General features: G+C 39.6%; 1 protein-coding gene across 1 annotated transcript in view; it reads right to left on the minus strand.

The window, feature by feature from the left end:
- LOC139123660 (growth hormone secretagogue receptor type 1-like) overlaps positions 1-21,837 on the minus strand; it is a 191,353-nt gene extending 169,516 nt beyond the window's left edge. The window contains exon 1 of the mRNA XM_070689834.1: positions 21,760-21,837. The gene's annotated coding sequence lies outside the window, so the exon portion shown is untranslated. The remainder of the gene's footprint in view (positions 1-21,759) is intronic.
- Positions 21,838-22,044: the final 207 nt, after the last annotated feature.

Here is a 22,044-nt window from a genome sequence, read left to right on the forward strand (position 1 = left end):
GTCGAACTAGCTTGGTTTTATTATTGCTTGGTGTATCCTCGTTCAAGTGTTTTAAGTATCGTCTCCCTGAATAGGTGTAAATTAGAAATGCGGCAGAGAGAGAGAGAGCTTGTGACATTTATATTCAAAGCTAACAGGAGTGGATAGTATTGTGTTTACTCCAGGGAGAGAAATAATCATATCTTTGATTCGGCCGGATTTTTCTTCTTTGTGCAATCAGCATTTTCTTGTCCGCTTCTCTTAAACTCCTCCACTCGTCCAATGTAGTCAGCTCGTCAACACTTACTGTGTTTGTATGACGTGCTACTTTATCGCTCTCAAGCGGATTTGAAGTCAAAACATCGACTCGCTCGGGGTGACATATTTTGATTCCCGCTTTACGTGAGTCAGACACAGACGTTGTCGAGACAGTTGGCTGTGCGTCGCGAACGCCAGGAGCAAAAAAAATAATAACGTAATATCAACGATATTATGGCATACGCGATATAATTTTATCGCTTGTATGGTTTCATGTCTATGGTGCATATATCAGCGTACAGCAACATGTATTAATGAGCCATTGTTGCGTGCGTGACGGTATTGCGTTTCATGAAAAAATACTTACCCAGTTATCTCAAAGCATGCTCTAGCATTCCATTACAAACGCTCTATGAATTCTCATATACGCAAAATCAAAAATGCTAGCTATTCCCACTTAGCGCTCGAAATTTATGACCAGTTAAGACTAAATCATTTTTTCCTACCCAAATTGAGTCCGTTCTAGACACTAGCTGTACACGCCGCCACGTCAAAAACTTCCTGGCCGACGGCAGTAAATCTATTTGACACAAATCGACGACAACGCTGTAATGAAAATGTTTTCTTGATAATATCTCCAGCATATCAATTTTAGAAAGCTCGTCTAAAACCAAAAGCTTCCCCCTCAAAGGAAATGAACTCTATATCTTAATCACCCGCAACTTCCATTAAGGGTAGCTGGCGAGTTTCATTTTTTATGGGTGTGTATGATATTGATACACGATACTAGAAGTTCATGGCATGATAACTGAACTTGATAAAGACTGAATTATATACCGTGACCGGCCTTCATTTGAGAGAAGTGGTAGAGCGGTTGTAAAGCTTGGATTTATGGTAAATGTGAATTTGTGTTTGATCCCTGTCAGCGAAAAACTTCGCATACTGAATTTTGTGTTATCACAAGCGAATATCGCGCAGAATTTTTTTTACAGGCAATACTTTCTTTCTTAGCTAATGTTTGCCCAACTGAGGTTTCATTTCTGTGCAACACACTCCAGACGTGATAAGAATGTCAAGTTTGACCCGTTTACTTTCACGTGAATCTCTCCAAACGGGACATTGCTACTGGTCAGACACGTGTTAAAAGTGCTGAACATTCGCCAGTCTCCTTCTGGTGATCAGCAACTTCAAGAAAGATAACAGTGTTTTATTTGTACTTTTGTCATAAACAAAGCAGGCGGGTAGATCACGTGATAAGTTCATCTCTTAGAACACCAGTGCCGTTCTCCAAGTGTCAAATGCAACTACTCTGCTGCTATTAGCCTTGTCAGGGGTACACACCGTCAGCTCAGCAGCAGTGTCCAGTTGGTAGTGACAGCAAATTGACCTTACATCCGGGTCATCAAGAGTCAAATAACCGCGATTTGACAGCAAGAATCCACGTCAAGTTCTCAATTACTGTAATCTCGGAGTCCTTTTAAACAATCAAATTTGTTGACAAAAATGAATTTAGACCAAGAATGGTGCAGATTAATGCAGTTTGAAAGCAAAATGTTGATCACAGCTTTCTTCCCTCACCATAGATAAAACCCAATCCCTCGCTATCAGACTTAACCCTTACAGAGCTGTAATTTTTTCCCACCAAAATTTTAGTTCAAATTTTCCCAATTAATATGAATTTTTCTGCAAGTTTTTGATAATTTTGGACCAAATGGACATCACATTACATTGGCTACAATTTTTTATAAAAATTCTTGCAGAAATCTCAAAAGAATTTGACAAGGGTATATTTCATAGAGGCGACAGAAATTTTACTTTGGCGCTCAAAGGGTTAACGACGTAAATGGCATCACCTGCTAACTCGATGACTTGTCCAAAACACACTATGCAATTTATATGGGCGTGATTTCTTTTATTTTAGCTTAGTCTTTTAATGACCTCATTGACATAATAATCTTATGCCCCTCAATTTGATTTTCCATGTTACCCGTGTGACTCAACTTTGGGCAAGAAAACCCCGATTGTACAAGTTTAACTCAGTTCAATGACCTTAACGAGTGTAACATGGATTTGAAGCTTTGTAGGACTTGCGAAAAAAAACACATGCACTTACAGGCTTGATGACCGCCGCACAAATAGACTATTAACCCGGACATTTCGGAAAATAACCGCTCGTTGAGTTGTCACGAACTGAACGAGGCATCGGTCGAAATCTTTGTCATATTTGCAGATGTTAAAATCAAGGGTGCATTACTCGAAGCCGTCAGGCTGCCCCGATCAATCAAACCAATCAGCGGCGACGGCAGCGGCCACTCAATCTTCATCATTGAGCGAATTATCCAAACCCCCGTCCAGCAAATTGGATCCAGTGTAATGTCTTCGACGCAAAATGGCTCGATAAATAAATAACCACGCTGCTACCCACGACATTAAATCTTACTTTATGGGCGAGTCGTGACTTTAAATCAAGCCAGGTCGGAGTTCCTGTCTTTTATTGTGATCTCTCTTAGATCCCGAAATCACCCCGGGACAGAGTAATGATTATGGGACCGGTTTATTAAAGAAGGTTAGAGACTTATTTTCTGACCTATAAGTATGTTTAAAGGAGTTCAGAATGAAAGAAAAAACTTAAACTTTGTAAGCAACTTTTCTACTTAAAATTCATGTCTACTTTCTTACATCCTAAACAATATTGAAGATCGTACTTTTTCAAGCATAATAAATAATCAACGCCGGCGATCTTATATTTTCTAGGAGTGCAATACCTGGTTGGGATTAAAACAATAATTTCTTCATGTAGCGTGTACAGATGCGAGTACGGTTCTCATCAGCATCTTGCATCCAGACAGTGAGACAAGAGCGTTCCAATGCCACCCTTAAATCGAGTGTACATTAATACCTGACGCACAGGGTTAATATTACTGTCGATCGATATTAAAATGCAACTTGGGCAGTGCGGTGCGTCCCCGGAGAGATATAAATGAAATACAAGTAATGCGCCATATTCCTCCTTGGAAAAACTTCAAACAAGAATAACATTGGTTAGATTCTGCTTTATGAAGTGTTTTAATTAACGACTCATAAATAAATCGTGACTAACAGTAATATTGAACTTATCGTCCGATCAATAATTTCAAGTGCATTCTCTCTCTCTCTCTCTCTCTCTCTCTCTCTCTCTCTCTCTCTCTCCGTCTATATTTCCTTCTTTCTCTTTCAGTTTTACCATAGAATTCTATTTCTCCCCATCCCTCTCTTTCTCACTTTCCCTCCTCCCCTCTCTTCCCGTGTTCTCTCTCCCACTTTCTGTCAATTTATCAGTATGTCTAGATCTGTCTCTCTGTCTGTCTGTCTGTCTGTCTCATCCTCTTTCTCCTTTTCTGTCCTTTTTCGCCTCTCCCTTTCCTTTAAGAGTCTAGAGACAAACGTCTGAAGCAGTGTTGACATTAGCCAATAGATGTGAGACCTTCTGTTTGGAGGCTTGGCCTATTAATTCAAAGCTTTTGATCTGTGGCACCTTCGACCCTCGTCAAATCGACACAAACCCCTCGGGACCAAGCAGCGGCGTAGTTCTTAGGGCCACCACTTATGCGCTCTTGACGAGATCAGAGCCACAAATTGAGAAGGGTCACGGAATGCGGCACTCTTATATGTTCAGAACTGCCAACAGAGAATTTTGAACGGGAGATTGGATGGCGATAATAACCTGGTGGGCTTTTGACCTTTCGGAGGATAAACAGAGGAACAGAGTCGCATTGGAATGCAGAAATTAAAAGTAGGTATTTCTCTAAAAAGCGAACCGACACATCGAATGGCTTAGCTGTAATAGAGCAATCATGAAGCAAAGCCAGGCGATCAGGCGTTTACGCATTTTACAGGTGTACTGGAAGCGCAACTGTTGTAACGTTCAATTTCTATTAGAGTATTTTGTTATTATGTAATTTTGTTTTGATTCTTGTTTACATTTCAAAATATTTGTCGAGTTATTATTATCTTTTGCTTTTGTTATGTTTGCCAATGTCAAGGTCTTACTACTCAAGGCATGTTGAAACACCAACTATCTGGCTTTTCAACACAGCATCTATACGTGTAAAACGCACTGTTGTTATTCTCATTTGAATTCTAGTCCGGACCTAAAATTCACTCGTCAACAATAGCACTGAACACGATTGGAACTAATTTTGGATAATTGGAAAGTGAAGTTGTGTCTCTTTAATCTGCAGATGTAAGCTCATCTGCTTTTCTTTTTAAGTTATACACTTGTTTTAATGTGTAAACTGTAATATTGCAACATTCAGCTATAGGGCACCTAACACTTTTGAGAAATTTGAACAATATGAAGATCCAATTCTCCAAAATTAGTTCCAATCGTGTTACTGCAGTCTACACGTGTACAGGCTGAGTTGACAAGCTGAATACTGTGTATTTCAGCATGCTTTCGGGGTGCAACACAAGAAACATTAAAGGCAAATATAGTGACAAAATCATCAGAAGTTACAGCTACCGGATTAAAATTCAGTCTTAACATCACCACACAGTGTATTATGTTGGCAAGGATAATATTTTGTATCGATATACTTAATGAAGAAGAGAGAGAATATGGACTTGTTTAATTTGACAATAACGATGAATAATGACTTCAATATAGCTACTGTCCATTTAACAAAATCCAACAAGCTTAAAGAGTGGCATATAAATGGTTTGAAATACACACCATAAATCGATATTTGCTCAATCCGTTCAGAATATTCTGATTTACTCAAAACGACAGCATTGATTAGTCTGTGCATTATTTTGATAGACAAAGAAAATAAACGAGGGAACTGGATGAATTATTTTCTTTTCGCGTTTTGAGTTCAAAACATAACTGTCACTTTCCTGCCGAAGGATTTCATGAAAGTTATTAAAAGAGTACATTTGCGTGTCTGTGCCTTTGTTTCGTGCGCACATGGAACTTAACAGTCCTTATTCAGCGCCCACAGAAGTAGTTTTCGTTAAACGCGATTGGAAGTAATTTGGGAGGACTGGATCTGCATACTTTTCAAATTTCTCAAAAGTGTTAGGTGCCCTATAGCTGAATGTTGCAACATTACAAATTACTCATAAAAACAAGTGTATAACATAAAAAAAAAGAAAAGCAGATGAGGTTAAATTTGCAGATTCAACCGACATTACTTCACTATCCAAATATCCGGAATTAGTTCCCATCGTGTTTGATACAAAATGTTTTCCTTGCATCCTATTTGTAGGTTTGAATCAGAAGCAAACGCCTATTGCAGGGACTTTGTAAAATCAAAACGAACAATTCTGAACGTTTAGATACAAACGTAATGTTTCTTTAAATACAGATTTTCAGGTTTTGAGCTCTCCTATTGCTATTTTTAGATGTATTTCTCATCTGTTAACATCTTATGTGCTTCGCTTATCACCTTCCAAACCGTCAATCGGTAAATTGAATACACAAAGGCGCCCCGCTCAAATATGGCCGCCATGCGGATTTGTGCAAAAACCGGATATGATGTATATTCGCATTGGGATCCTAACGGAAACAATATAATTGTCATTCGTTGAGACGCATGATACTGGTTTCCATCTCCTTTGATTTGATTTTCTTCCTTTCGGGTATTATTTGAATATTTTGCAAATGGGGGGCAGTTTAAAATGAAACTAAATCTGTTTGACTTGCCTATCAAAGCCAACAAAAATGGAGTTGTAATGTCATTCTGTTCAGTCTGTAGAAAGCAAAGAAAAGACGATATTGCAAGATATCTTGACGTCAGTACCTGGCTGTAGCACCTATCGTGACCTATCGTTCAAGTTAGTTGATTATTTTACTGTTTAGATATCAATGTCGTCACTGTCTATTACAGTTCTTGATAAGTCACGCACAATCAGTAACTGAATATTTTATCTTTTTTCTAATTACGCGCCCGGCCGTTCTGCAAACTCGGGTATTTTTCTGTCTATGTCAATCGCCATCTGGCCTGGTCTTTCAATTAACTCGTGGTAAAATATATTGAACTTTGACCTGGCGCACAACAGAAGAGCTGGCGGTGTAAAGCAGCCTGAAAGTAGCGTAGTTGCGCACTGATGGCCACGCCGCTGTCTTGACGCGCACGCGAGATTTTGTAAAGCACCCTTGGCGCTCAGAAGTAGGTGATCCTGAGACTCATTGGACGCCATTGCCGGGTCAAAGGTTAAACCCATGGCTAGGATCGATGAGAAGGCTGGTGAAGGGACGATGTAGAGACCATTAGTATAATAAAACGCGAGCGTTCTGCAATGATATTAAAATAGCGCTCCTATCTTTGCGTACGACAGAGCCTTGAACTACAAGGCTCTTCACCAATTAGGAGTCATTTAGGGACAACACCATCTGGTCACCTTAGTGATCAAAGATTTGTTCTTTAAAAGTGCATTTAACAAACTTCCGCCATCAGTTAACATTGTCGTTCGTTTCGTATCGGTTTCTTGTCAGTAGATTTCTCCACTTCTTGGAGTGAGAAACCCTGATAAATATTGCGTTCCCTCCTATGTGGGACTAGATATCACAAATTCAAGAATTCGAGCCCGCATGTCTAAGCTCTTTCAGCAATTTGCATCGCATAAGACATGTTTTTATCAGTCTGAGATTTTCTACCAGTCGATCGATCGATCGAGAGAGAGAGAGACAGAGACAGAGAGAGACAGAGACAGAGAGACAGAGAGACAGATAGAGAGACAGACACAGAGAGCGACACACAAAGAGACAAACAGACAGACAGACAGTCGAATGTGTATGGCAGAGATAGAAAAATGGTTAGGTAGATATACATTTGTAATTTTAAAAGACATAAGCTCTATCGATAGATATTTAGACGTAGATAGATAGATAGATAGATAGATAGATAGATAGATAGATAGATATAACGTACACACAAAAATTTGTATACATACATACATACATACACACATACATACACACACATGCATACATACATACATACATACATACATACATACATACATACATACATACATACATACATACATACATACATACATACATACATACATACATACATACATACATACATACATACATATACGTACGTACACGGACTTTGTCAGGATATATTGAGCTTATATTACTTGGAAGCGTATAGCATGTTACACACACAACATCGTCTGTCAGGCGCAATTACTCGTCGGCAACAACAAAGTATAAATGTCATTGCCACTTTAAGCTGAAGCGTGATTTGGGACAAGTTCTCGGAAAACGCTAGTTGGCACGCTGTACAATATTAAAAAGAGATTACCAAAGGTTGCTTTGCTGTCTCTTTGCCGGTGTCAAGTACGCTTGATTCCGCAGTATATGACACATAAACAATTAATGTTTACTGGGTGTAGGCATTCTTATGTGTCCTCAGCGAAACACTGTTCACTCTGCAGTGTCAAATAAGTGAATAATTTCCTCTAGTATTATTACTCTCTTAATAAACGTTACGGACAAAACTATGAACTCTGTTGAGACCAAGACTTCACACATCATCCCTGGGTGGTACATCGAGACGAGAGATCACGTATACTGGATTTTCTACCGTGACACATGAAAAATGATAAAATTCATTCATGTACTTAATCAATACCTTCTCGAAGCATTTAGTGATGAAGGCACTGTCATAACAGAGTTATGATCTTGGCAAAGTTTCGAACATTTCCCCAGCTCTTAGTAGCTTTCAAGGATTATATAGTCTGCTGGAGATCAGAGGTTAGAGTTATGCAAGATTCAATTTAATGCGATTATACATGTCTTTGTGAACGACATTAACGTAATGGGTAATATTTCATGACCGTCAGCAATATTTTACCTCAATGTACGTATTCAAAAACAGTACCACTTCTCTCTCTCATATCTGTCTGCCTGCCTGTATACCTGTCTGTATGTCTTTGTGTCTACTTGCCTGCCTATCTCTGTTTCCGTCTCTCTCCCTGTCTGTCTTTCTCTTACCCCCGGCTCCTCTCCCTGTCTGTCTGTCTGTCTGTCTGTCTGTCTGTCTGTCTGTCTGTCTGTCTGTCTGTCTCTCTCTCTCTCTCTCTCTCTCTCTCTCTCTCTCTCTCTCTCTCTCTCTCTCTCTCTCTCTCTCTCTCTCTCTCTCTCTCTCTCTCTCTCTCTCTCTCTCATTTCCCCAAAATTGCCAAACTGTAAGAATAACGTGTACTATTAAGCTGTCTTACAGACATTCTTACAATAACCTCGATGCTTATTTCCGTGTTTCCTTACAGTCGCACTTAAAATGTCCTTCACCTGATCACTGACTATAGATTGAAGCTAGGATAATCACACTTGAATAACCATCACATCTTATTAACACCCGTTGCTGCAGTAATACCCGACATGTCTATATCCATGGTAACGCTGTACAATAGTACAACGTGTTTGAACTTTAAGTGACCCTAGCGGAGAGTTTCAAATATTAATGTTTGCCATGCTAATAACCTGTCGCGAGTCAATCGTTGGATCAAAGAGGTTCTCTAGAATTTATGTTGAAAAGACAACAGTTGTTACTGTTCGTAATTTTTTTCATTACCTCTACACAGTAAAAGATGTTTATTCATTTATAAGTGTGCCTTGACTATATCTAAATAAATAAAAATATTAGAACTTGTCAACACGACACGTTTTTCAATAAATTCGATAATGATAAGTATTCTAGTCAGGACTTATATTCAGTAGGCAGCTATGATATTGGACTTGACTGCACACACCAAAAAGTATTGGAAAGCAGGTTGACTTGACAAGTTGGAACCAAGCTGTGTATAAGTATAAGAAGAAACCATGATTTATAAACGGTACAGGAAAACTCGAAAATGCATAAAAAAGTTACAGCTAATGGGGCTTTGATGTACCACCGTGTATTCGTCAGTATTCGTCTGTCATACTTTTAAGAGGTCGAGTATTCTACATGTTTTAACAGGAGTACGGGCAACTGGCAGTATTTCTCGGTGTGAAATATTCAGGTTCTTGGCATGACACATCCCGGACATCTCAATGACGGCACTGATGAGCAATAACTCAAAAATCCGTACGCTGTAATATGGGAATAAATATTCACCGGGCTTTAGGGCCCACTAATCACAAATCACTCAACTCGTTGGACACCAAGCGCCCTCAAGTAAAAAACTTCGATAAAATATTTACTATATTAATTTCAGAAAGCCAGTCCCTATAGTGTCAGACGAAATTAAACTCGTAGAGTTTTTGAAAAGCCCCAGGTATGAAATAAATTATAAGAGATTTTAAGACACAGGAGTTTTCTGTTGTTGCACCCAAGGCAAGATAGTAGTGTAATGTAAAACCGTTTCTCCTCTTTCTTGGAGTGTGATATTGTGATTTAGATGGGCCAGTTTTGTATCAGTGGAGACTTTAGACAATTCCCGCTACGAATTCGAATAATTGCCATGTCTAGCGTAGACTAGTTTCAGACCGGCCTAATACATATACTTCTGTATTCAAAGGTTCATCAGAAGGACATTTTTGATACCTAGTGACACCTCGAAAGTGAAAGACATAAAATTTTGCTCAAACTTTCTTTATGAAGTTTTCAACCACTCCCTTACCAAATCAACACTATAAAATCGGGGGGTCATCGCGTACAGTTTTCTAATAGAGCAATAAATTAAATTTAGAACTAGCGAAACTAATTACCCAATATTTTGCGATATTTGAAATTCAAAATGGCGGCCATTTCTGTGAGGGAAAATTAAATTTTGGATTTTCAAAAAACTAAGTCGGTGAAAGTTTTTGCTTCACCAAGAGCTTTAAAATGAGCCCCAACAAGTGGTAGATCAGAAGAGAATTGAAAAAGTTTGATAGTCCGAATATCTGTCCCCGAGGCACAGCCTGCCTTAATAAGGGTCTTCCACAACCAGTTGTCTTGCATTCTGGGATTATCCATACACAACAAATACCTGGCATTCTGATGTTAGTTTATATCACGTGCAGCATAAACCGGCCACAGTATTTTTACTAACAGTCTTCCATAAATGGCCTCGGCTGTGGAAGTCATTATTAATAAAATAAAATAAAATAAATAAACCGGCCACAGTCTGTTGGCTGTGTTTCTCGTGGGCATAGGCAGTACATAATGGACACGTGGATAGACAGACATACTGACAGACACACTGATAGATATGTAAACAAAAAGCAGAGGTATACAAGAACTGTGACGTGATGACGATCGCAATGCCAGTTTGAGTCTGAAGGAAGAGGTAGTGATATAATGTAAGGTGTTGTTTGGCGTCAGATGTCAGTTATAAATTCTCAAATGTTTGTATAACTTTGTTAATGTGCCTGTTTTTGTAGACACAAGTGGAGAACGTGGATAAATTTAAGTTTCGCCGTACTGTTATTTTGCTAAAATCTGAAATCATTGGGAGGGCATTTATATCCAAGTTGAATTCCAACGATAGTAAAAAAATGCGTAATTTGTTATTCATCGAAATTTGCATAATGACACCCAGTTATTTTTTTTGACTGTGAAAACGAATGGTTTAGAGTTTCCTAGGGAAAGTTTGAGCAAAAATGGAAATCTTTTAGTTAAGAGAAATATACTACCTGAATATAGTGTGTGTTGATGATAATACCAGGGCAAATTAATACCTGATAACGATGGTGGGTCAACAACAGCCGCCCCCCCCCCCCCCCGGCAACCCTGAAAATGCATGTAAAGACGATACAATAGCTGGAAGAATATATCACTTGGCGGTTATTTACTATTAATTAATTATTCCTTAATTAATTAGTTAGTTAGTTAGTTAGTTAGTTAGTTAGTTAGTTAGTTAGTTAGTTAGATAGTTAGTTAGTTAGATAATTAGTTAGTTAAATAGTTAGTTTACCTTACTTAGAAATTTATCCAAGAAACTCACTGCTGAGTGGGAATGCTAAACAGCGATATGATAAAGATCTTTAAGTCTTGCTTGTAGATCTGAGACTTACAGGGATCCGATGGACAAGACAGACAGAATGCACGTCTTGGAAAGATTACTTGAGAAAGTTCAGGGAAATGGACTCACATAGAAATGGAGACACAATGACATAGATACTGGACAAATGCTGAGATGAAGGAGCAATAAAAAGACACAAAGGATGGAAAACGATATGCGGGGTTTTGTGAAAGCTTCATTATCCGTTAGTTTATATGTATTTTCAATAACTTCCGTGATGCTTGTAAAAAATGTTTGTGTTTTTGTTCGCTAGGGCATGATAAACGTATTATTGTTCAAATGTTCAAGGCATACTCACTAAGTAACGTCAATGGTATTGTTGAAAAAATCTGAATTCAAGTTCCGACGATTACTCATCTGTAAACGACAGCAATGTATGTCGAACACGGTGCGTTAGTGGTTTAAAACCTTTGAGCGCCAAAGTCTATTTTTGTCACCTTTATAAAATAAACACCGGTCAATTTTTCTCAGATTTTTGCCAAAATTTTGAGAAAAAACTGTAGCCAATGAAATGTGATCTCCATTTGGTCCAAAATTATCAGAACATTACACAAAAATTCATAAAAATTGGTAAATTTTGCACTAAATTTTTGGCGGGAGAAAATTACCACGCTCAAAGGGTTGACTCTTATTTCTGAATACTCCAGAGCATGAAATATGATATATCAAAAGTGTATTATCAAACATAGAATTAAACGTTACAGGTTTTGTACTTCGAATCGGTGGGTCAAGAGACGAAGAAACGAGCAGAGCACGGTTTGACGGGATGTACAGACAAAGAAAGGAATTCAGTCGTCGATCCTGTATAGTGTAATGGATGGCCTTAAAATGTCACAGTTTTGCTGAAACTCGACCAATGACATTTTGAAATAGTCAAGGTCTCTCGTTGTCGAAGAGATAGATGGAAACCGATCGATCACGCCCACTTGACCGTGGCAAGCGCACAGATACGGCTTATTTCGTGAACGATGGCGAGTGGACTCGGGGCGAGTTAAGAATTAAAGGTGCCTCGTCTGGCAAGTCTGGTTGTTCCGGTCACAGTTAATCTTTTAAGCAGACCTTTCCAACCGTGTCTTTGTGTCAACGAAAGCTCTTTCTTTCAACGTCTAGGTGTAATGCGGCGATAAGCATCACTGAGACATAAACACTACATGCACCTTCTTGTTAAGATGGAGCTCTTTGTTACTTTGTGCGTGATCAGAACGGTGAATACGATCATGACCTTAAACTTTCTTTCTATCAAGACAAACCAAAGGAGTCGGGTTCCTATAAAAGCACTGAAAAACATGCTCCCCAAAATTACAAAAACAGGCCGATGTAATTTCATCTGCGCGCTTGAACGCGACTCTCTGGGATACTGTCAATGTCAAGGGCAACTACAATATTCGGCTTTGTTTTGTTATTTTCTCGGCGGTCATTGATGAAGCTTGTCTTGTCTGCTATTTCAACTAATCGATTTTCTGTGCTCTATTTCGCAACGGAGGGTTTCTTTGAAGCGCTTGGCAATTCTTCATCTCACCGGCTCATCGATTTGTCTAGACAAGAGGAGGGAGTATTTTTGGAGTACTTGGGGAGACGGGGTTGTTTTGCACGTTTCTTTCAGTGAGTGCGTCATCAGCAGCTTGAGTCGAACGAAGGGTTGATTTGCGATGCAAATGACAGCGCGAGCTGACTTGTGTTGTGATAGGCTCGCGAGTTGACAGTAATATGTGATGATTACTTGTGTGCTTGAAACTGGAGTGAGTGGGATAAAAATACTAAGTTCTTGTGTTTGAGGTTTTTAACTGCTTTACATCGAGAACTGTGCTCCCTGAGGATAACATGAGCAAGTCGTGTATATATATATATATATATATATATATATATATATATATATATATATATATATATATATATATATATTATATATATATATATATGTATGTGTGTGTGTGTGTGTGTGATAACGCAAAATTACTTCAAGTACAAAGTAATGATATCTGTTACTCAAGTTTCATGCATCCTGCCATCATCAGACTTCTTCTGTCTGATGATTGCAGGATGCATGAAACTTAAGTAACAGATATCATTACTTTCTACTTGAAGTAATTTTGTGTTTAAATTTATAACACTCTGCTTTAGCATTGAGCACTGTAATTTCCCACGAGGAAATCTGTATACTTCGATACATATATATATATATATATATATATATATATATATACACTCACAAGCTCACACACATACATAAATGTACATATATACGTATATATATTCACATATATTCATATATATATCAACTGCTAACATCCTGTTGATAATATATATATATATATGTATATATACACACACACACACACACACACACTCACACACATACATACATACATGAATACATCAACAGATACCTACAAGCATGATAAATGTCTTTGTAGAGAAGACAGTGCTCATATACATGCATCCCGGTGTTAAATTGTGCTTTTGTATTTGTAGCTATCCTGCTGTGGGCATATCGGGGTTTTTGTATTTTCTCGACATCGAATATAAATTGCAGTTACATTTGTAAATCGTTGCCAGACCTTCAAACTGAAGTACCAATCGATTCTGCCCCTGCGTGAAATGCGCTTTTCCGCATCGCATTTGACGTCTTCTCATTTTTCCATACCGAATCGATTGATTTCTGAAAGAAAACTTGGAATACCAACGCTTGAGTGGCCACGCGTCACGGCGCGGGCGTCCCAATCGTGTCTTGGCCTATCAACCGAATTTCAGACCTACAAACTTACTCAGTGTATATGTATATTGCTTCATCTTTAGACCCTCGTTCACTTTGTATCCTCAATCAAGCGCACATAATCAGGAATATTTATCACAAAAATGCATGAAATATGTCATAAATTGAGCGTGAGGATTGGTTTAACTGCTCTGGGCGAGTTCGCGTCACCACAGATCACAAAAAGCCGCGAAAAGACGTCAATAAATGATATCACGGGTCAGCTTGGTCGATACGCACCGCTGGATCGTTCCGACGGGCGGCGAACGCTACAGCGGTTCCAATTCCTCACTGGCGCGGTCAACGACGGTCATCAGGGTGTCGGATGTTGGAAACCGTGACATATTTGCGGTCGTTACTGTCATCGAACGATTTGATTAGACAGAGCCCCAGGGGCTTTTGCGCAAGGCTGGTGCGTTTGGCATCAGGGAACGCCATCGCCGTACGTGTGCAATGCTTATTTTAGCTTCGGCCATTTGCTCAGCAATGTATCGAATATATATACTGCGATATGTGATACAGTTGAGAATACAATTTTTATTCAATGCATTTCTGTCTGGTCGACTTTCGAAAACATCGACTTTTAGAGAAAATCATTTTCCCATTTAGTTGCATCATGATGTCATTTTTTTGCAGTCAATATAGTGCCACACAATGTCAATATATTTAAATTCGTTTAGTTTTTAGGACCAGTGGATGTAAATATTCAATATCTTTTTACTGTTTTTGTACGTTAGCGAGTCAATTAAAAGTTCTTGTTCTCCTCCCAAAAGCATATTGGGATACGCAGAATTCAGTTTGCCAGCACAGCATATAAAATTTACAGACCGCACTGCTAATGTTGACAGGTGAATTCTGGTCCGGGCTATAATTAAAATGTCAATAAAAACAGTTATTTTATGCGACGTATAGACATCGTGTTGGCAAGCTAAAGAGTGGATGTTTCAACACGCTTTTTGGAAAAGAACAAGAACTTGTAATTGACATTCATAACAATAGCGATGAAAAAAACTATCAAAAGTTAAGCCACTGGCCTCAGACATGGCCATCAACAGTCTAAGGACCACACACGGAGCAGAATGTTTGTGTCTAGGTGAAATAGGTGATCATAAAACACATTATACTGATTATGTGAATTAAAGAGCTTGCTACTGTTTATTAGGGACTCTAATTACACCCAAGTCGACTGTTTTGTTTTGATATAAATCTCATCTTGTGAAATTATAAATTGCCAATACTTAACCTTTAAGCTAAAGGTCACACGTCGGCATATCAAAGTTGTTGATATCAGCGCTAAAACTGACATATTAAAAGACCTTTTGCTAGTCTGAAATTATTCCATTTTTACATGGCTTAATAGTTTGCTAAGATATTTCATTTTGATAGACTTCAAGCTCGTGTGTTCGTTCGTTGTTTGTTTGTTTGCGTTCTGATTGATTGGCTGCCGAAATTCGATTATATACATACAGTTTATTGCGTGACTAAGTTTCACGCAAGGGCGGCGAATTTCAATGGAAAAACAAGTTTTTCAGACAACTTTAATCTTGATGCACACTGCAGACTTTTTTTCATGTGTTTGTCGAGACTATTCTGGCAGGTTGACTCGTTTGAAAGCCCGCATTTGCCAACAGCACAACGTATTAACGGAGTTCTCTTGACGTCATTGTTCGAGCGATGAGGCAATATTGCCCGTTATTCGCCAAGAGCGGGGCGGCCAGCAGAGCCATACGGTCAAATGATAACGCCAATTGTAGCAATCCATCGAGGCGTGAAATACACACACTGAACGCATTTTAGATTACACTGTTATTGGCGCATAGATAGCATCACTTTTATTACAGTTTTGTGATTGAGTTGTATCAGATTCTGGCTATCCCGAAATACCGTTACGATGATTGACAGGCGAGATTGACGGATTTAGTCGACCATTAACAGGAACAGCGAGAAATGGTACACGTTGCTAGGACACGGTCAGAGAGGAAGAGAAATGTTGCAAAGATGGAGACGTTTCGTCATTGAGTATGAGAGAGAGAGAGAGAGAGAGAGAGAGAGAGAGAGAGAGAGAGAGAGAGAGAGAGGGGAGGGAGCGATTTTAGAAAGTCTCGATTTCATTTATCTGTCATCTCTATCTCAGTCTCTGTCTGTATGACCTCTCTCTCTCTCTCTCTCTCTCTCTCTCTCTCTCTCTCTCTCTCTCTCTCTCTCTCTCTCTCTCTCTCTCTCTCTCTCTCTCTCTCCTAAACGTTTGCACGCTTGCTGTGATAATGGATATGAACGACTCTTTCTAAATTGAGAGAGTTTAACAACGCACTTTCAGAAATGACTGTACCTCATCGGACGTGGACGTCGAAATGTAATCACGACTTCCTTATTTAATTTCGTAACTATCATTCAATAGGATTCGCTACTACAGTAATTGCAAATCTGTTTGACAGATAATTGGAGCATCAAGTCAAAATGCGATATGTTTCAACACTACTGAACTGTTCCAGAAAGACAGATGTGTAAAAAGAACATTTTAACGATATGGAAACCGAGATCATTGTCATTTCATCATCGTCGTCGTCGTCGATTGTCAACACCATCTGTAAAAGCACCAACACTGCCGCCATCACCATCATCGCCATCACCATCATCGCCATCACCATCATCATCACCATCATCATCATCATCATCATCATCATAATCATCATCACCATCATCACCATCATCATCATCCTTTTCATATCTTTATCCCACACCACAACCAACCGCATCCGCAGCCCTCCGTCTATTCTTGACGTCAAACCTGTCGCTGTTGTCATGGTCTGAGCGAAGTCAAGGTTAGTCGGGATTTGAAGTTCTCTAAGCAATGTTACAGCTATTTCACTATCAGTATGAGGAATATAAAATAAATAGCGCATAAAACCTAGAAACGTTAGGCTGTCAATCTTTAATCAGACATTCTTGAGACGTGTTAAACTTTTACAGCGTCGGGCGCGTGTCTTCCCGTTGCTAACAGCAACACTACAGTCCTCGCGAACTCTCATCGGTGATTTTCCAAGTGAGAAACGCTTGTGAGTCGTGTAAACACGCAATCGAGATCTTTACAAGTGCGGAAGACAGACTTAGCAAGGAGTAATCTTCTCCAGTGCTGTCGCGAAAGCTAACTTTCACAATCAATTAGGTGTATTCCCCGACGAGTGCGCAAATTGTTCGGGTTACACGAGCCACTTCGAAATACATGCGAACGCTGTGGATCGTCGCTAGCTGATTGCGGCGAGGCGAGAGTACTTGCACAACAAACAGACTTCACCGGCCGCGAGTGCAGTGAACGACACACCACTCCGATCCATTACTCACTCAGGGACGCATATCCTCCATTCATCTGCCCGGGCATGCACGGAAAAGGGCGATCAGCGTGTGCCGCTTTCTGGGATTTACAGCTTGGACAATTGAAAGTCGATTCTGGGGACCTTTCATATCCGCATTTGCGAAAATTGACGCATCGCTCCATTTGCTTTGAGAGATTGAGAATTATTTTCGAGACGCAGTGAAGGGTATTAAAGACAAACAGAGAGAGAGCCTGCACATGTCTTGGAAAGAAATAATGGCAACATATAGTACTCCTGATAATCCATGACGGCCGTAAAATTATAAAACTGTGGATGGAAAGTTTACGACTCAATCAGCGATGTCAAACATTCTCCGGTCTGACATATGCCTTTTTCATTTCCCAGAAAACAACAGCGGGGCTTTCGCACTCGTGTAATGGCGACCTAATAAACTTCGGCAAGTTGGCGAATGCTTAGCTATCATATACATGTTGCTTTTGATGTCAAATACTAACTAGATGTGTTTTTGGAAAAAAAGTGACGATAATGACGCATTTGACGTAATAGTACTGCTAAAAGGTTTCATCAGATTAAAAGATGAAAAAATTTCGGTACTGCCTGCGAAATTTTGTGTCTGTCTGTCTGTCCGTCCGTCCGTCTTTCCGTCCACCATCTCTCTCTCTCTCTCTCTCTCTCTCTCTCTCTCTCTCTCTCTCTCTCTCTCTCTCTCTCTCTCTCTCTCTCTCTCTCTCTCTCTCGCATGCGCGCGCGACCTCTCATCGCCATTAAATCTGCCAAGATTTGAAAGCGCGAGACTGCAATCCCTTAAAAATGCGCCTGCACAACTTGAAGCTCGCTTATAGATGGTGAACCGGGAGTGTAACATAGAACATGTACAAATGTGTTAAAGTAACTCACGACAGATGCTAACAAGCCTTGTACATCTGACATTCTCGACGTACTCTAGAAACTCCGATATCATTTAACTGACATATGCGAAATGCCGTGAAGAGCGAATGCAATTTTGTCAACGATATGTCTTTGTCAATTCACCTCGTCTGTACGCCTACGAAAAGAGTGGCAATTTACAGCAGTGTATCTACTATAGGTGTATCTTGCTCAACGTTTAAGCTTATATTATTCACAGTACAATTGTCTAATCAGGGGAATAGTGCAAAGAATTCCCTGCCCACGCTTTACTGACGCTGTTTCTTTCTGCCGTGAATGTGGTCGACGTAATGTTTCGAGGTGAGTAGGCACTCTGTCGGAGAATGGAGTGTAGTAACATCGAACGCAAAACCGTTTTTTTTTTTTTGAAGCTCATTTCGCATTCCCGGAAAGCAGTCGCCGCATTAGGGCAATCGCGCTCCTGTCAGCGTACCTGTGACAACTGGCCAAACAGATCCGAAAGCCCATACCCGTTCATTTCCTTCGCCCAAGACGAGCCATCCGGGGACTTTTCCTCAAATCCATCACCGGGGATTAGGCCTCCGAGCACGCCGTCACATGTACTCACACATGAGTTTAATTAGAATGTAAGCCAGCCTTTGCTCTGGTGTTCGTTAATGTCGAGTTACGCGACAGCAGACGACAAGTTGTTGTCCAATTAATCTGGCGTGCCGAAACGCACCTGCCCCAGATACTGTCGTTGAGAGTGAATAAACTTTCACACGCTGAAAGCGATAACAGATAATCAGATAGACAAAGTGGTCAAGTATTAGCTAGTGTTTGAATGAGCCGCGACGACTTATAGAGTGTTACAATTAATGTATTCACCTATTCAATCCTGGTGTTTCTTTTGACCATGACATTCAATGCTATGAACAGTATATATGGTATGTCTGTCTGTCTGTGTTTCTGTATATGTGTGTGTGTGTGTCTGTCTCAGTGCATGTCTTTAGTCTGTCTGTCTTTCTTTTTCTTCTATGTATGTGTGTATGTATGTATGTATGTATGTATGTATGTATGTATGTATGTATGTATGTATGTATGTATGTATGTATGTATGTATGTATGTATGTATGTATGTATGTATGTATGTATGTATGTATGTATGTATGTATGTATGTATATGTGTGTGTCTGTGTGTCTGTCTCTGTCTGTCTCAGTGCCTCTTTAGTCTGTCTGTCTGTCTTTCTTTTTCATCTATGTATGTCTGTCTTTCTTTTTCCTCTATGTATGTATGTATGTATGTATGTATGTATGTATGTATGTATGTATGTATGTATGTATGTATGTTTGAGTATATCGGTACTTCTTTAACAATCAAAACCGCCATTCAAGCTGATCACCATACTATCATTTTAATTTACCTTATTCTCATCTTATTAGAAATGTTCAGTCTATCGTTCGATCCAAAATCACTTGTATCTACGACTTTTAATTTCGACCATAATTCAGCGGATACGTACTCAGTGTAGCGTTGACTTGAAATGAGACGACGAAGGCCCTCGATGTTATCGCTCTCTGTCACAATCAGTACTTTGCTCCTAAAATTTGTTGGCGACATAATCGAAGTTTCCCCAGGCCCCCCAAAAATCGAGCAAGATTTCAAACAATCAACTCGTCATCTCCCCCTTTGGGAATAGTCTAGAGTACGCGCTTACGTGACAACTTTCGCATGGAGCAATTGGGGGTCGATTATACAATTAAGAACCAGACGCCAAAGTACTTTGCGATGAGCTTTGAAGAAGCTAAGCCGAAAGGAAACTATCAAATATAATTTGATGAACGTCCGCCGTCGAGAATAATAATACTTCTAAGGGCACAACTACTGTATAAGCATTATTGCGAGCAGAATAACAGACTTTATCAAACTGTAGTGAGAACTAGCTAACAAGGAACCGCCCACTGAGGTGTACGTAACTAGATTTTTGTGTTGATGTGTAACCGGAGAAAATACCGGCTTATTTTTTTTTGGAACATATGATATGATTGCCTGAAGCTAAATCATGTTTATATGGGTATCATATGTGAGGGTATCATTATCTAGGTGTTGCGTGGTTCATCATTATTAGAACTGCCCTGGTTTGTGGTGTATAGTCATATACCATTAGCAGGGTACGAAGTTTCGCTTGTCCCGTAATAACTCAACCGGGGACCCGATCTCATTTATTGAAATGTTGAGTTCCTATACGCTTTTGCGTGTATAAAAGTATTGTTAGATTTCTTTCAATTTCCCAAACCATAATGGGATTTGTATCGTAACGATAACAAAAACACGCGTTTTTGACGCTGTAATGTGTCATCCACGCTTGCCAGAAAGGTCTTAAATTTGAAAGAAGATGACGTTTTCATACGCATTCGTCAGCATCTCTTACCAAATCAAGACAAGCTTTCTTGATTTGAACAGCAAATTGCATCGTAATCTCTGTCTCCAAAATAAAGCAATGCAGAGATGTTACACACAATATCTCCCCATATACACTGTGACATTTGCATACCATGGTTCTTGTCGTTGGAACGCACAATATACCTGTACGCTCCTTTGATTTCAATATAAGTTACAGTTTTACACACGCCAGCTGTGGTACCTTAGACACGAACATCTCACGGTAAGTTGAAGGGTGGGTGTAAATCATTTGAAAAATTGATAAATACGTCACAGAGTGATAAAAAACCCACTCTCTTCACACCCAAAACATTCGAATTGCAAGAAGCCACCTAACAGACCCTCATTTACATATCGACACAATCATGACCTTGGGTTACTTTTAATCACATGCAAATTATGCAGTTTTATCTTCGTAGCTTTTCAGATATATTATTGTTGAAAATACGTTGAGATTATTTCATTTCTAATTTATATCTATCATATAAATTTTCAATCCTTTCTTTCCACTTCGTTTTAATTTGAACGGGGTTGTGTTTCTTGTATTTTGCAGTTGAAAACCGGTCAGTAATTCCTTCAGAAGTAAACGCGAGGATGGCAAAAAAATGACGGTTATGGGAACTTTGTTCAGTGATGAAGGGTTCTACAGAACACACTAATGCATGTATGCAGAATGTCTGTCTATGAAATCCCCCATTGGTAGCAAGTCCAGGCTTTCCACTAATAACACCTCGAGGCGGGACCCGTAATGCTCTCTGCGGTGTCGGGAGCACATCTTTCCCCGCCACGGCTATTATGTGCCGTAATGAGGAAACCGTGTAGCACACATCCAGAGAAACCAAGTCGCATCACGAAAGACGTGTTAGGCCCGTCGGGCATTTTTTATCCCGGTGCCACGAGGAGGGAACTAGACATCTATACAAAAAGCTGGAGTAATTCCAATCAAAATGGAGAATCCTATTTGTGCTTTTGATGCAAAATGTTCCATTAATATGGATGAAAGAAAGAAACGAATTTGAGTAGTACACAATAATTGTAATAATTGAAAACAAAAATCCGGCTCTAGTTACAGCGGAGAATAACATTCTGTATAATCATTGTACTCTGAGATTAGAGAAAGCTGTTGTCTTTGTGATACATACCTTTTTCGATTACTGCACAGCGCCCTCAGGTTATTATACTTATCACGAAGTGCCCCCTAGGTGGCGTATTACACTACCTGTTAATCAAAGGGAAAAAGACAGGCTGTTAGCAATTTCTTTCGCCTGAACCCGACGGGTTAAATTAAAAAGTGGAATTTTTCAGACTTCACCGCCCGGTTAGGGACCACATTACATGCATCTGTAATTGGGAGCCGAGCTTAATGGCTTGGGGGACCGGGGCAGTGCGGCTGATTGGTAATTGGCGCACGACTAGCACCTGCGCGT

The sequence above is a fragment of the Ptychodera flava genome (genome assembly GCF_041260155.1).
Source record: "Ptychodera flava strain L36383 chromosome 23 unlocalized genomic scaffold, AS_Pfla_20210202 Scaffold_23__1_contigs__length_28996876_pilon, whole genome shotgun sequence".
NCBI classification, from domain to species: domain Eukaryota; kingdom Metazoa; phylum Hemichordata; class Enteropneusta; family Ptychoderidae; genus Ptychodera; species Ptychodera flava.